Genomic DNA, 15,710 nt, shown 5'->3' with positions numbered 1-15,710 from the left:
AAAAAGTGGGGAAAGACAAAGACAAGTTTCTGCAAGGCCGCTTTTTTCCTCTACATATAGGGAACTTTATATAATGCAACATCTTTTTGTTGACAGGCCATCGCACAAGATATGTTCAGCCTTGGCAGTGACAGGCAGTACAAGTCTCATCAGGTTCACTGCAAACACAGGTGACTGATGCAGAGAGAGTCTGAGTGTTTGAGCTTCTAGCTATCTATCTGTCTATCTATCTATCTATCTAAATATGAGTCAGTCTGTCTGTCTGTCTGTCTATTTATCTATCTATCTAAATATCAGTTTTTCTGTCTGTTTATCTAAATATCAGTCTATCATCTATCTATCTATCTATCTATCTATCTGTCTGTCTGTCTATCTGTCTATGTAGCTATGCTCTCTATCTATCAGTCAAACTAAAACTATCAGTCAGTCAGTCGGTCAATCAGTCTATCTATCTATCTATCTATCTACAGTATTTCACAAAAGTGAGTACACCCCTCACATTTTTGTAAATATTTGATTATATCTTTTAATGTGTCATCACTGAAGAAATAACACTTTGCTACAATGTAAATTAGTGAGTGTACAGCTTGTGTAACAGTGTAAATTTACTGTCCCCTCAAAATAACTCAACACACAGCCATTAATGTCTAAACCGCTGGCAACAAAAGTGAGTATACCTCTAAGTGACAATGTCCAAATTGGGCCCAAAGTGTCAATATTTTGTGTGGCCACCATTATTTTCCAGTACTGCCTTAACCCTCTTGCACACTGATTTCACCAGAACTTCATAGGTTGCCACTGGAGTCCTCTTCCACTCCTCCATGACGACATCACGGAGCTGGTGGATGTTAGAGACCTTGTGCTCCTCCACCTTCCGTTTGAGGATGCCCCACAGATGCTCAATAGGGTTTAGGTCTGGAGACATGCTTGGCCAGTCCATCACCTTCACCCTCAGCTTCTTTAGCAAGGCAGTGGTCGTCTTGGAGGTGTGTTTGGGGTCGTTATCATGCTGGAATACTGCATACTGATCATGCTCTGCTTAGGTATGTCACAGTACATGTTGGCATTCATGGTTCCCTCAATGAACTGTAGCTCCCCAGTGCCGGCAGCTCTCATGCAGCCCCAGACCATGACACTCCCACCACCATGCTTGACTGTAGGCAAGACACACTTGTCTTTGTACTCCTCACCTGGTTGCTGCCACACATGCTTGACACCATCTGAACCAAATAAGTTTATCTTGGTCTCATCAGACCACAGGACATGGTTCCAGTAATCCATGTCGTTAGTCTGCATGTCTTCAGCAAACTGTTTGCGGGCTTTCTTGTGCATCATCTTTAGAAGAGGCTTCCTTCTGGGACGACAGCCATGCAGACCAATTTGATGCAGTGTGCGGCGTATGGTCTGAGCACTGACAGGCTGACTCCCCACCCCTTCAACCTCTGCAGCAATGCTGGCAGAACTCATATATCTATTTCCCAAAGACAACCTCTGGATATGACGCTGAGCACGTGCATTCAACTTCTTTGGTAGACCATGGCGAGGCCTGTTCTGAGTGGAACCTGTCCTGTTAAACCGCTGTATGGTCTTGGCCACCGTGCTGCAGCTCAGTGTCAGGGTCTTGGCAATCTTCTTATAGCCTAGGCCATCTTTATGTAGAGCAACAATTCTTTTTTTCAGATCCTCAGAGAGTTCTTTGCCATGAGGTGCCATGTTGAACTTCCAGTGACCAGTAAGAAGGAGTGTAAGAGCGATGACACCATATTTAACACACCTGCTCCCCATTCATACCTGAGACCTTGTAACACTAACAAGTCACATGACACCGGGGAGGGAAAATGGCTAATTGGGCCCAATTTGGACAATTTCACTTAGGGGTGTACTCACTTTTGTTGCCAGCAGTTCAGACATTAATGGCTGTGTGTTGAGTTATTTTGAGGGGACAGCAAATTTACACTGTTACACAAGCTGTACACTTACTACTTTACGTTGTAGCAAAGTGTCATTTTTTCACTGTTGTCACATGAAAAGATATAATCAAATATTTACAAAAATGTGCGGGGTGTACTCATTTTTGTGAGATATTTTATATATCTAAATATGAGCCAGTCTGTCTGTCTATTTATCTATCTAAAGATCAGTCTTTCTGTCTGTCTATTTATCTAAATATCAGTCACTCTGTCTGTCTATCTGTAACTATGCTCTCTCTCTCTCTCCCTCTCCCTTAGATATACCACTCATATAACTCAGTGTATCTCTGAAATACATTCTGGTTTATTATCTAGAAAAGCACTTTACTCTGATCCTATCCAGTAAACTTGGGAGTCAGAGTTTAAAACGATTTGAACCCAGTGTTGAGAATCTACAGCCAGATTAAAAACGCGTGTAAGATTTATATGCACACTGTAAGTGTTATTTCTGAGCCACGTGTAGAACAGGCAGGGGAAAGTTTTCAGCAGAACAGCTTAAGGCGAGTGGGTCAAGTCCATACTAGCACATCATAAATCCCCAACATGTCCGCAAAGTCTCACCAGGTTATGCGCGTAGTTTACTTTATTTTTATTTAGATGAGGATGGATGCTAGCAAACATGAGGAGTTTTATAAGATGTTAGTGTTCTGTCAGTATAAACCAGGTCGTGTGGGACGGACGCATCATTTAACATACACATCATGGCTAAGGTTTAAAAAAAGATATAAAAAGGTGTATCCAAATTCACAATATAAACACAGACTATATAAATAAGGAGAAAATAATTAAATAATCGAGATAAACTTACCCTTAGAGGCAGTGATAGTCCTGTACAAAGAGAATGATGAGAAATATCTCAGAGGGAAAGCATGACTGTAGAATATCCCGACCTGAGCGTATCCTGCTGCTCAGCTCCTGTTCAGCGTACCGTGTGTGTGCGCGCTTGTGTGCGCGAGTGTGTGTGTGTGTGCTTGTGTGCGAGCGTGTGTGTGCGCGTGTGCTTGTGCGCTTGTATGCGCGAGTGTGTGTGTGTGTGTGTGCTTGTGTGCGTGTGTTTGTGTATGTGTGTGTATGTGTGTGAAGGAAGAGGAGGACAGCTCATTAAAGTGAGAGAGAGAGGGTGCTGAGAGTTCACGCCTTCCCTCCTTGTCCACACACACACTCGCGCATACACGTACACATCTCTCTCTCTCTCTCTAATATATATATATATATATATATATATATATATATATATATATATATATATATATATATATTATATAATGTAAAACATTACACAGTTCAGATATGTGTGCTTTAGAGTATTTTCTGCAAACTCTATCACTCACAATGGAGAAGTATCTGTGCACCCTGCAGCTTCAAAATGTACCACAGTATGTATGCAAATAACAAAAAGGCAGCTTTGGTATTCTCTCCACCTCTGACAACACCCTGAGAAAAGATGGCTCATTAGTGAATGAACCCAAGGGCCATTCCAAACTTAAATCACATCCTCAGGTGAATATTCAGGTTTTGGGCTTGTCAATACTTCCACACTTCTGGGACAAACACAGGTTCTTATAGGAGTGCTAGGAGTTCCTGTGAGGGTGTGGGTGACTGCATACCAGTTTGATTTAATGGTCTTGAGACCATTAAATGTGTTCATTGTGTAGGTCATTATGACCATAGCAGAAGGCAGGAAGCCCCAAAGAAATTGAGGTGGGTTCATATTTATAATAAAGGTAATTGTACACAGTTCACTGGTTACAGTAGAGGGCATGTGTGATTTTAAGGGATAAGTTGGTATCGCATCTAGGTTACAGTAATTACTTTCTCATGCTCCGTGTACTGGAGTAAGTGGGACAAGTCAACAGTTCTCCTTCTAGCCATAGCTTTTCACCAGCCAAACAGCAACAGCACAGAAGCAGTGGGTGATATTTTGGGTTTATATGACTGTAATGAGAATTTACTTGAGTATGTTGGTCATTTATGGGGTGAAAAAAAAGATAAATATCAGAAGAGATATTTTAGTAATAGTATAGTACTTAAATTATTCTGTTTTCACTAGTTGTTAAAAGCACCAGAACTTTTAAATCATTATTTTCTTATCTTAGAATTTATTTTTTTTTAACAAAGACATTGTACTGTATGAACATTGGCCATGTTAAATGCATGTGTCAGTGCAATGGACATTAACCCTATTAAGCTATTGTTGGAATTCTAGCAGGTAATAATTCCAGTTCGATTTGCACAGCATGTCTTCTTTATGGTCTTCATTTTCATACTTTGGCAAATGATTCTTGATGAGGGGGCATTTTCAAGACCTCCATGCTGAGTACAGGTGGAGTCTGAAGATAGCTGTTAAGCCCAGAATATTTGTCTTTGGCTAAAAGCCCAAGCTTAGTTTGGTTTCCTTCTTGCACCAATTCAACCTTGGGTTTAAGATAAATTACATCCTTGGTGTGAGGTAAACAATGAACTAAGCCAGTGCCATCCATGTAGAGCTTGACGATGAGATAGATAAACATGTTGTGGCAGGAGGATTAATGCTGTATTGACTGCAGTAGACATCTAGAGTTATGTACATCTACAGGATGAAACGGTGTTACGGTTAACAATTAAGTCAACAATTATTATGTGTTACTCTTAAATTCCTACAGTTGGAAAGAAATTAGCCAGGTCTTGTTTATTGGTCTTTTAGTGTCATAGCAATAAAAGAATTGCCATGCTTTTGTGGAGACTGACCATTATTGCTACATGATTTATAATGAGTTATAAATAATATTACCCTGGACTGTTATAGGTTGCTATTTAAAAGTCCACCATTTACCTTTAAATTTAGAAAATAATTTATTCACACTTGCTGTGGGTAGCTTCAGCTAATAGGTAGCATGCTTTAATACATGCAGCTGTAAGGTCATTAAGGGTTGTTTGCGCTGCCTCCCATGACCACCAAAGCAATGCCGAACAAGCTCCTGATGTTTTCACCACATGATGTCAGATCTGCAAGTTCCCAAACAATTTTAAATTCTGGGCTGTGCGGGCTGGAAAAACATTCTTTTGTTTTACAACATCTCCTTTGTATGCTAGGGCTATGATGTGAGGTCTTGTGATTCGTCTTTGGTCGGTGAGCACTTGTATTTTGTGAACTGTATTTAAGATACCATAGTTTGAAATTGTGACTTGTGAATGACCAACTTGCAGCTTGGCTCCAGAAAATGATAGCCCTGACTTGAAGTCCCACCCAGCTTTGTTGAAGGGATTTGATCACTCACGAATGATGCCATGCTATAATAAATGGCTATAACTCTATAGTAGGCAAACTTATTAGGGGAAACTGTTTCATAACTCTGCATAACCGAGTAATAATTGTCTTCGTATCTCACCATGTATTGCCTTTTGTACTCGTTTGTACAGGTGCACAACAAAACCAGCCAATATTGAATTCCCACCAACAAACAGGCCAACTGAGTAGGTGCTACTCTGTGTGAGGTGACAGTATGATAACATTATAGGGGAATCTAAAACTTCAGGTGTGGTGAGCCTCTTGAAATATCATAGTACTTTTTAAATAACAAGATAAAAACTCCTAAGAAAAAAGTATTTTAAAAATGGAGGAATGACAACATTTGCAGAAATGTAAAATAAATTGATTGCGATTTCCATGTGTAATGTTTCACAGGCTTTTATTTTCAAGACCATGAGGGACATTATGACCTTATCCTCTAAACTGAATTGAAACATTAAATTGATTACTTGTCAAGGCACAGTGAGGTACATAGACTGAGAAAACTTTAAGTTAGCAATGAATGCTCTTTTTCTTTGCCTCCTGTGCAAAACCTTGGTAATGAAAAGAAGGATTGTTGACACAGCACATATTGCTCCAAGAAGGGGGGGGGGGGGGGGGTGTTCAACTGGTGTTATTTGCTCTTGGTGCAGGGATTAATCAGTCCCTTATTTCCTATAGTCTATACTCTACATTTGGTAATGCCTAGTGTTAGGAAGAAGCTGCTCAAAGCAAAACTTGGCACAATACATCTTCATCTTGTATTATAGACTAATTATGTGGTACTTATATGATCATAAAATAATGAGCAAATGAGATTCCAAGTTTCTGATTTTTCTATGGATTACAAAATTGTTCATTACAGATAGATACTGTATTTCTGAGCTACAATAAAAACTTTGTTTCCTTGTATGCTGGTATTCGCTTTAGTTTGAAGTGACTATAGATCTCTAAAGGCTCTTTGCATTATTCTACTGATAACTGAAAGGCAGGGGTTCTCAAACCTTTTTTTATTCTTAGCCCAACATTTCTCACGACTGACTGCGTTATTATACTATACTATGCATCATTGTTACTGCTATACTATGTATGATTACAAAGTTTTTATAATCTAACCTCAACCACAAGGTTAAGAACCTATGCTGTAAAGTTTTAAAACTGGCCAGACCAGAGAGAGAGAGAGAGAGAGAGAGAGAGAGAGAGAGAGAGAGAGAGGAGATTATAAAAAATGTACTATGGGTCAGGTCCATGTACTGTATATACTGTCCACACAAACAGTGTTTTTCAAAAATATCTCCATGCACTTGAAAATGCAAAATGATTTGAAAACTCAGAATGATTTGGCCTCAGTTAATCAATGATCACTACAGCAAGCTCTTTCTTATTTACAGGTCATTACAAAATACTGTCATTTGAATGAGGACCATTAAATCAGTCACTTAGATCTTTGTTTTGCCACAATATTGATTGGGGCATTGTTTTTGGCTCTGGCATATATTCCAAAAACTTCAGCCTGTGTGATATTTGTGTGTGTTTGTGTGTGTTTCTTTGTTTCTGCCTTAACTGCATTACTTCAAAGCTTCACATGAAAGCCAAGAAAGCATTACACTTTACACTTAAGACAACATCGTCCAATCCCCTAAATTACCAACTCTCACTGTTCACAATGACCTACATTCTCACAGTTGTCTGAAGATCTCACCTTATTTGATGTATTTAGACCTGGGCTTGTGTAGTATATTCTCAACATTTGCAAGATAATATTAAAATATACAATCCCCGTTACAATTCATTAGCCACAATATTGTGTATTTTGAGGCAGCTGCCCATGCAAAATATGCTTTCACATTCACCAGTGTGGATTAGCCTTAGCCAGTTTGCACAGGATCTTTCTTCAGAGACGATAAAGCTTCAAAATGTGCTTCAAAATGAAAAGTAGTATACCTGTATGATACAGAAGACACACAAATGATAACTGCAAAGTAGCATTTTCAGACAGTGTGAATGGAGCTTTATCAAAAATTTTGACTATAAATAACCTTCCCATATATATGAAAAACATTAATAAACACTTCTGACAAATTCTCTCTTGTCCTGTCCTGCTGAAGTGCATGGAGATACAGGCGGAATTTGGAATTTGTCTGTCCCACCTGTAGCTGCACATGTCCCATCACGCTGATGCAGTAATCTGTTAATGCTTTTCACATGCCTGAGTTGCTAGCCTTTTCACTTTTTTCCTACCTGCCTCCCTCACATATTTACTCCATTTTATGCTCCATCCTTCACTCTCACCTTCACTTATCTCCTAGTGTCACTCCATCTCCCTACTTACCTGTATCCTATCCATTTCTAAGTGGGGTATAGAATTTTTGACCCCACAATTCCACAGCCACTTCAAGACCTGAGAGGGCTTCAAGGACTGGGAGATGAGTTCATGGCATAAACCATGTCGGCCAAAGACATGTTCTCTTGTGCACATAAATATAACCTTAAGAAACATTTTAAGGTTTCTTATCTTTCCAACTTCTGAGGAGCTGAGGTGTTGTGTTTTTCCTGTGTTTTTCTTTTTTTTTGTGGGTTTTTTTCTAAGGCAGTAAGGTTTCCTACTGCCAACTAGCCTGGAGCATAAAAAATAAGCAGTGCAAAAGTGTTTCATAATATGGCAGGTGTTTTCAAACTAAAGTTACATTTGTGGTTTAAATTAAATTTATAGTATATGTTTTAAAACTCTAGTAACTACTCAGTGTATAATTTGTCGATATGCAGTTTATCTTGGATGAAAAAAATAAGCTTAAGGAATAAATGCGAGACCTTTAAAAGCACTATAAAAAGCACATTTTCAATTATATTAATTGTATCTATCATCTAGCAATCAATAAGTCAATGACACATTGCAGTATTTCCTGATTGGTCTTGTAACCTGATCCTCAGTTTTTGGAGACACAAAAATTACAAGTAGAGGCACATATAACAGTCACTGAACAAGACAGTCTCTTAGATCATAGAGGAAGTGCCTCATATGATAAACCAGCTCTTTCCCTCAGTACACACTAGCCAACCTCCTATAGTGCCAACACTTAAGCACAACCGTGCACAGTCCTGGCTTCTCTGGCCCATACCAGTTGGATATTACCTGACAGGTATTATAGCTCACTTACCATGTGCCAAAGGCTGAAATCAAGCCTCCAACCCTGGAGGCACAAGCCAAATGTGCTAACCACTAAGTCACCGTACCCACCACAACATGACTATAATAGTCATTAAAACATAATAACATCATAGAGAGACCTAACTGACTATAATTTAGTGATATATTTAAAAAATATTAGTATGATTGTTATAGTGGATACGGCTTATCTTAGAAACACTGAGCATGAGGAAAAAATACACACTGGATGGGATCCCATTCCATCATGTGTGCTGTCCACAATGCACACAAACTCCCAAAGAACTCTGCATGGACACAGGGGGGACATGCAAAACTCCATACGGGTAGTAACTCTAACTGGGATCAAACCAGGAACCTGTAAATATGAGGCAACAATGAATGCTACCTGCTGAGTCACCATCCTGCCCTTGATTACCATCCCAGAGTATCAGAATTTATTACAATATTCCTTAAAACAGTGATCACCCAATCACATTTAGTAGCTCAGTAAATAGCTCATTTAAGTTGGTTACTGTTAGTTATAGTACCTAGAGTACATGTGAACATGCTAAATAATGTAAAGTAATTATTCCCCAAATGAAAATATATAACTTGCTACTAGATTACACAAAATGTATTTTAATTAAGCCACAACACTTATTAGTTATCTTGTGTGAAAATGGTCAACTAGACTGTTAACTAGTGTGTCATCTTCTTGATTTTTACCTACAAAGAGAAAATATTCAAATAGATGTTTCAAATTACTGTATTATCAGTGTATATATATATATATATATACACACACAAACACACAAAATATATATAGATAGAATATTTGAAATAGTTAATACAGTTACAGTTTTATAGTGTAGATAATACTGTAAATAAGCAGCTCTATATAGTGAGAACTGGTAAAAGAAAGGCTAGTATGCAATACGGAGGAAATGGAAGAAACAAAAACAACAGGACAACCTTTGTAGTTTAATGCAACATGCACTCTTGATTCATGACTTCAGAAAAAAAACACATGGTCTGTGCTTCTTCACACTGAGTTTAAAACCTGGAAGCTTAACCTGCCTGTAATTCAAATCCCCTAAAGATTTACCTTCAATACTTAAAAGAAATTTACTGAATGCCAGTGATATTTACCGGCCAAGTCCTATGAATGCTTGGCTAGGAGTAATACCTCTTGCACAAACAAGCTACTTGAAATGCTACTTACAAAAATTTGGCCAAAGCCAACAGCAGCTTAAAAACACAGATAAGCCACACATAAACCAAATATGTTTCATGTACATTTTGAAGTTGCCTGTTAGTGTCCAATAAGATAGATCAAATAGACATCATAAATAATCAGTACTATATTCTGCAAGTTCACAATCCCCTATGTGAGAATATGAATCTGTGTTGTAAATCATTCAATTTAACAATTTTGCACCATCAGAGCATTGATTCAGCTAAGGTTAGGTTAAAGGTATGAATGTTCTTGACAAAGTATTATGTCATGAAGCCAGACAGATGGACGCAGGTGCAGGTTTGTAATTTTCCTTATAAACCACACAGACAGTGGGTCATGTGATTGGAAAACTGGTCTAAACTAGACAAGGCTTAATGAGAGAACACTAAACAGGCAGAGGTCAAAAATGAATGAACAAATACATAGTAACACATCACAGATGCTATGAATCTGGACTGTGAAGTATGTATAGTATACTACAACCACATGAGTTCAATCAGTAGTCGCTGTAGACACTGCAGGTGCTACAGTAACTGAGGTTTTCTGGTCTGGACAGTCAGAATGGCATGCGTGAAATTCTCTGATGCAGGATCAAGGACATCTAGTGTGGGGACCCAACAGACTTCCTGACAAACTTTAAAATGTTCAGAGGAAATGACCAATTTCTTGATTTGATCTATCCACTTTCTTGGGAATGATAACCAACTAGGTTAAGACATTAAATCTCAGTTTTTCACAACTCCACACATTTCATGTTACCATACACTTGTTTTGGCAAGTCAATTAGGGCATCGAATTTGCTCATATCCGAGGTGATATGATTTAAAACAATCAAGTAGAGGCAGATTTATTTCAGCTTTAATTTACTATCTGAAAAATTATTTAATAACTTTTAAAAGCTTCTGTTTGGCTAATTGTCATAATTAGTTAATTGCTAGCATATCTGTGGCTAGTAAAGGACATACCTTTTAAGAGAGTGCCTTTTTGCCCTTGACACCATGAGAAAATAATTGTGGCCCTTGACAAGTCCAGTTCCTCCTTAGGAGCAATTTCCAAAGTTTGCAAATCCAAGACATTCTTGCAAGACAAGTCTTTAACAAAGCACGTGTTTTCTTTTTACTTTGACAAAGATGTCATTCCGCAGGAACATCTGTAGGACATTTTTGACATGACGGTGTGTTGGCTTAGGGAATCAGGGTATGCTGTCTATGTAGGTGATCATGCATATTCCCAGAATGTCCCTGAAGACATCTTTATCAAATGCTTGAAAGGCAAAGAAAGCACTGACCAGGCTATACGGCATTACCACTTTTATAAAATTGGACAAGCATAAGGATCTGAGCGACTTTGACAAGGGTCAGATTGTGATGGCTAGACAACTGGGTCAGAGCATCTCCAAAAGGCAGGTCTTGCGTGGTGTTACCAGTATGCAGTGGTTAGTACACACCAAAAGTGGTCCAAGGAAGGACAACCGGTGACAGGGTCATGGGCGTCCAAGGCTCATCTACGCATGTGGGGAATGAAGGCTAGCCTATCTGCTCTGATACCACAGAAGAGCTACTGTAGCACAAATTGCTGATGAAGTTAAATTTGGCTATGATAGAAAGGTGTTAGAGGTGTTAAAGGTGTTAAAGGTGCATTTCAGCTCACTGCATATAGGGCTGCGTAGCTGCAGACTGGTCATAGTGCCCATGCTGACCCCTGTCTACCTCAGAACATGCCTACAATGGTTCAAATGAGCAGCAGAACTGGACCATGGAGCAATGGAAGAAGGTGGCCTGGTCTGATGAATCATGTTTTCTTTTCCATCATATGGATGGCCAGATGCATTTCTGTCACTTACCTGGAGAAGAGATGGCACCAGGATGCACTATGGGAAGAAAGCAAGCCAGCAGAGGCAATGTGATGATCTGGGCAATGTTCTACTGGGAAAACTTCGATCCTGGCATTCATATGGATTTTACTTTGCCATGTACCTACACATTGTTGCCGACCAAGTCCACTTCTTTATGGCAAAAGTATTCCCTAATGGCAGTGGTTTCTTTCAATGCACCCTGCCATACAGCAAAAATTGTTCAGGAATGGTTTGAGGAATATGGCAAAGAGTTCAAGGTGTTTACTTAGCCTCCAAATTCCTCTTATCTTAAGCTGATTGAGCATCTGTGGGATGTGCTGAACAAACAAGTCCTATCCATGGAGGCCCAACCTCACATCTTACAGAACTTAAAGGATATGCTGCTAATGTCTTAAGGCCAGATACAACAGGGCGCCTTCAGCGGTCTTTTGGAGTACATGCCTTGGCTGGTCAGCTGTTTTGGCAACACAAGGGGGACCTGCACAATATTAGACAGGTGGTTTTAATATTATGGCTTATCAGTGTATATTTAACAGTGATTTGGACCAGGTCATGGTAAAATCCATACAGAGACAGAAATCTTCTCCCTTTTTGTAAATGAAGAAAAATGCTGCAGATATGGGACAGGGAGGCTTGATGTATCCTTACTTTAGTGCTTCTATGTACTCAACCATAACTTTGTTTTTGGTGGATGTCAATGGATAGATGTGAGACAAAGATTAAATAATGCTATATAATAAAGTAAATACAGTGGAATGACCCCCCCCCTAATGGTTTTCCATCCAGTGCTTGAACAGGAAATGGAGTCTTAAGGGGTTGTACAATAATCCTGACATGATGCTGACATCTATTATGTTCATGGCCACCCTGATGTCAATGAATGCTGAAAGTGGAGGGAGAAGGAATTGTGTGAATAAAGGACCATGGCAGGTATATAGAATTGTTTGGGAGAAATAGCACAGGGTGTACTTAACACATTAGAGAATGGTCGTTTAAGCATGTTCTCTCTAGATTGTCGACGCTCTTTGGTAATGGATCAAACTGAACATTGTGCAACACAGTGCGCATATTGTTCTGACTTTCTTCAATAGCCAGCTTGGTAGGACCAAACTGCATGGGATCTGGAGCTTGAAGAATCTCATTATTGATGTTGGTGGAAACAGAACTGAAAGCCTGAATTCTCCTTTCACTAAAGTACACACCAAAAGTGTGTATTTAGATGGTCTCTAAAACTAGTGACAGTGTCCAATGAGAAAGTGTCTTTCTGTCTCTATAAGCCAACTCTGTGAAAATATCTCCTCTCAGACCCTGGCAGAAGGTGACAAGGAGAGCAGGTCCATTCCATCTGATTCCAATGTGCAAAACTCTAAAGCTTATTCAGCTGTTGAACACTGTCCTTGCTTGAGTGTAGTGAGATGTCCCCCTGCTTCTTTGTAATGTTCTTCTGCAACATTACTTAACAAACATATGGAAGGAAATATTATCCCCTCTAAATAGCTCTTTAGTTTCACCTGAAAAAATAAACTTATCACCATTATCAAAAACAAAATTCTATCAATATACTTTCACAAAACAGTATCAACAGAACTATTAAAAAAAACTTAAGTGCTGGCAATATTCATTTTAATATATCATTTTTTTATGAAAAAGAAAAGTACATTAAAGATGTTAAAGGTGAATTTTGGGTTGTTCGCAGGATTTGCTTGATGGCATATGGAGCTAATCTGCTGGCTAAACTCAAAGCAGCACCAACCTTGCCTTAATCCTTTCCCTATCAACATTTCTGTGCCTATTCGGAGGTAATTAGAATCCTCCAGCAGGCTTGGAACTCACAGTGTACACCTTGTTTCAGACCAGCTACCCTGACTTTCTGGATGTGGCAGGCAAGGCTCCTTGCTGTTCCCATCTCCTCATTATCAATCTATCTATTGAGCTATGCAGAGAGAGTGCAAGAGAAAGAGAGATATTATTGTGGATCGAGTCTCAGTTCAGGCAGACATCTGGTTCAGTTAGCATTCCCCTGAATAGGTTCTAATGGTGCCTGAAGCAGTGGTGTGTTCCTACCAATTTTAGAGAGGGCCCCCAGAGTACCACAGAATTAGGCCTGGGGACCACTGCTCAATACTTTACTTCCCATTAGCAACTGTAACAAACTTTAGCCACCTGAACATAAGCATAAACTTTAATCGCAAACAGAATTCAAACATAACAGAACCACAAACAGAACACAAAGCGCACATGCCTCTCTCTCTCTCTCTCTCTCTCTCTCTCTCTCTCCCCCACTGATTAGCCAAATCAGTGCCAGGTGTGCATCCTTACAACCTGGCTTCTCCCTCCCCCTCATTACGGTTCTCTTCCGCCAGATTCAAGACCCCAGCCTGATGCACAACCCCTCCCACCCTTTCAGGAGAATGTTGCTGCCCTCTCGGCTATGTCTTTCAGCCAGCCAACCAGCCCCACGTCCTAGGAGCGAAAGGAGAGAAGAAGGGAGGAAGAGAGGCGAGAGAAGGAGTGAGCAGGAGCGACAGCAAAACAGAGAGAGAGAAAATACTCTATGGTCCCCAGACACACTGTCATTTGGTCCTCAGCCTGCGGGGAAGCGATAGCCCACTACGCCAGGCAATGGCACCGGACTTCTGAGCAGGCGGTTGTGGCTCCTCCCCTTTCCCGGCGGACAGTAGCCACACCCCTGCCTCCTTGATGGACGGTTACCTCATTTGTTATATAATTAACAATTTAAACTGGTACATTAATCACACAAAGTTTTAACTTATGTAAAGAATTGACAACACTATATTTCATGTCCTAATTTTCATACGAATCAAAATAAAGGTAAATATTTCACAGTAGTGGCTTATCTGTTTTCCTTTCTAGTTGGTGATTAAATAATTCTTTACTGATTCTCCTGAAAGGCCTACTTCAGATTTTTTCAGTTCTTTTATTTCCAACAAATTGACAGTAGTTTAAAGTTTTATGTTTAATTACTTTTTAAAAATGACTAAACTTGATTATGGTACAGCATACTTTAATGTACTTATAGTCACTAAAGATGGTGCAGTGGCACAGCAGGTCCTCTCACAGATCCAGGGTCCCTGGTTGGATCTTGAGCTTAAGACACTGAGTTTTGTATGTTCTACTTGGAACTTGGTACAAGCATCAGAGTCATTTTTGATTTCATTATAGTTTGAACTTTAAGTATGTATATAATATCAAAGTGAATACTGTATATCCACTGTTCAATAATTGGGAATTGAGTGTAAACTGTTTTTAACAAGTGCAGTCTTTAGGCTACCCAAGTAAGAACATCCACAGCCAAACTTTTGTTTAGACATGTAGGGCCATCCTCACCAGCAGCAAGTGATTGTTTGGTGAAAGAGGCTCCAAGCAGAGGTATAGAATCAGGATGGATCTGGAGGGCAGACATCTCATCAGGCAGCAGGACTGACATGTGTAGCTCAAGAAGAAAGCATAGCTGTACTTCACCTGGAAGCCATGTGATAGTCTTTTGAATCACAGAATTTCAGATTTTCCCTAGAGGAAAAGACATTCTGGAATCATGTTTGTAATATTTTCCATTTATTCCCTTCATCTCTTTGTTTTTTTAATGATGGTTAAGAAAGCTACTCTAGTATGCTAATCATGCTGACAATAGTTGTGGAAATGTTTCCAATTGGAATTGCCAAGTGCTAGCTCATGGAAATTGTGGTAATTACTATACCAATATTTACCTTCCTTGCTACTGTTTGGAGAACCCACCTCTCTTTTTACATTCAACATCTATAGCAGAGTGTCTGTGGTTCTTTAAAAATTTTGAAAAGCATTAAATTAAAAGGCATTAATATGTATTAAGTCTCCTCCACATGTCTTAAAATGCCACAGACAGTAAATACAGTTTTGGCTTTATTTTCTCACCATGCATCTAAATAAAGAATGGGGAGATTTCGTATGTAAGTTAGCATGCTGTTTTGTAGCATGCCAGCAGAACCAATGGCAATAATTTATGTTTCTATGTTCATTTATGTTTATGTTTCCACTTGTAGCAGGTACATTCATAACTTACATTTAGCTAGTTTGAAATAACGTTAGCTGTATAGAAATGGGAAAGTGTATATTGTATGTGTAGGTACAAAAGCAAAAAGCTGCAGAGGGAAACATATGAGCTGAAGAAAATGAAGGATGCTCTGCTCCAGGTATTTATCAGCTTGCAGAAAGAAGCTGAGGGAAAATCTAGC

At 39.3% G+C, this 15,710-nt stretch overlaps 1 protein-coding gene across 12 annotated transcripts in view; it reads right to left on the bottom strand.

Moving 5' to 3' along the window:
- Positions 1 to 3,106, bottom strand: part of vit (vitrin) — a 38,803-nt gene extending 35,697 nt beyond the window's left edge. For 5 of the 12 annotated variants that reach the window (XM_053619144.1, XM_053619147.1, XM_053619149.1 and 2 more), the window contains exon 1: positions 2,779 to 3,106. The gene's annotated coding sequence lies outside the window, so the exon portion shown is untranslated. The remainder of the gene's footprint in view (positions 1 to 2,778) is intronic. The other 7 variants (XM_053619150.1, XM_053619152.1, XM_053619148.1 and 4 more) reach the window with 3 other exon arrangements.
- Between the last annotated feature and the right edge of the window lie 12,604 nt (positions 3,107 to 15,710).

This window comes from Ictalurus furcatus, chromosome 29 (genome assembly GCF_023375685.1).
Source record: "Ictalurus furcatus strain D&B chromosome 29, Billie_1.0, whole genome shotgun sequence".
Classification (NCBI taxonomy): Eukaryota; Metazoa; Chordata; class Actinopteri; order Siluriformes; family Ictaluridae; genus Ictalurus; species Ictalurus furcatus.
Note: the sequence above shows the minus strand (reverse complement) of the source record. Positions and strands in the feature narration are given on the sequence as shown.